This window comes from Apteryx mantelli, unplaced genomic scaffold (assembly GCF_036417845.1).
Source record: "Apteryx mantelli isolate bAptMan1 unplaced genomic scaffold, bAptMan1.hap1 HAP1_SCAFFOLD_20, whole genome shotgun sequence".
Lineage (NCBI taxonomy): Eukaryota > Metazoa > Chordata > Aves > Apterygiformes > Apterygidae > Apteryx > Apteryx mantelli.
In genome coordinates this window covers 10936299-10938016 of record NW_027118553.1, presented here as the reverse complement: position 1 = coordinate 10938016, position 1718 = coordinate 10936299, and positions in this window count along the sequence as shown.

The window sequence follows — 1718 nt, the reverse complement described above, 5'->3', positions numbered from 1 at the left end:
ATCAACAGGGTCCATGGGCAGGAACAGGCATACCTGCAATACAGCTGCAGACAAGCCCACCTGCAACGTAGCTCCAGATGGCACTGAAGGCCCAGGCCTGAGCTTAGATGGGGTTTCTTGGACATGTGTGTGGAGGCTCCTGGTGAGGCTGGTCAGGGCCATGAAGGCCTGTAATTGGCTGCAGGGCCCTGACAACAGCCTGTCCAGGAGGAGCTCTGCGAAAAAGGCCCTGGGGGTCCTGGTGCACGGCCAAGTGAACGCCAGCCAGCAGTGTGCCCTGGCAGCGAGGAAGGCCAACAGCTTCCTGGGCTGTGGGCGCAGGAACATGGCCAGGAGATTGAGGGATCACCTGCCATCACTCACTGCTCGCTAGATCACATCTGGAGTGCCACATCCAGTGTTGGGTCCCAAATAAAGGCAAGACAGTGACCAACTGGAGCCAATTCAGTAGAAGGCCTTCCGGATGCTCAGGCAGCTGTCGCACAAACTTCTGTGTCTATGGGGACAGCCACTCCTGCCCCTTCAGTCAGGGCAGACGGCAAGGAGACTGCATCTCATGACAGGCAAGTCCAACGGGGCTGAGAGGAATCATGTCCGGTGGCAGCCATTGCTGCAACAACAGGAGCAAAGGAGGCTCCTGGGAACCTCCAAGGTAAGAGGTGGACAGAAAACAGGAGGAAATATCCGTAGCTCTGCTCCCTTCAGCCCCTGACACATGAGGCCCCTGTGCTTCTGGGAGACATTGGGGGGCCCTCTCCCCTCAAGGTACAGAGCGTGGCACCTGAGGGGGACTCACCCCATCCCCAGGACAAGTCTCCATGGCTGGGAGGAAATGCCAGGTCCTCGACCTCTTCCTCCCCACTGACCATCGCAGGAGGCTGGAGGGACCAGCTCAGGCAAGCAGGATTCTCTAAACCTGAGAGAATCAGGGAACAGAGAGTCGCATGCAGGGAGGTGAGGGGAATCCCATTTGTGGGATCTCTCCTGACTTTGCATCATGACTTTGGAGGAGGCCTGATGATTTCTCTGCCTCAGTTTCCTTTTCAAAGCAGCATGTCCCAGAGTTTGAGTGACCAGAGTTATGGGGAAAGCTGTATGCCGGGAAGTGTTCACAAAGTTTCCAGCAGCTCAGAAGTTTCAATTTCCTTTGGGAGCCAATTTTACATTGCTCACTCTCTGCAGTCCCTGGGGAGAGACCAGCTGCAGCAGGAGCCTTCAGAGACTCGTTAGTGCTTTAAACCTCAGGACACTCTGGAGAGTAGGGGGCATTCAGGTGTTGTTGGACATGCACCACAGGTGCTGCTGGAAGAAGACAGCAAGGGCAGAGCAATGGCTGAGTCCTGGGTGGTGGTTTGCAGAGAGCTCAGGGAAGAGAAGGACATGGTGGGGAAGAGGCAGAGCGTGACACCCCAACCTTGATCATCGTTACCAGGCATGATCAGCACAGAGGTCATCACCTCATCCTGAGGACTACAGGTTTGTGCTGTGCCTTCTGAGTCAGGTCTGTTTCTTTTTAGCTGCTGAGATTTTGCATGGTGGCATCTATGAGTGAAAAAGGTGATGAGCATATCCCTTCCTGGGAGTCTTCTCCTGCAGCTCCCTCTTCTCTCCACACATTTCTTCTGATGCCCTTGTTAGCTGAGCAGAGTCCTGGGGAGCTTGCCAGTCAATGTGGAGTTATTTGTGCTTTTGCTGCCCCTGAGCCAGCCCAGAGCCTC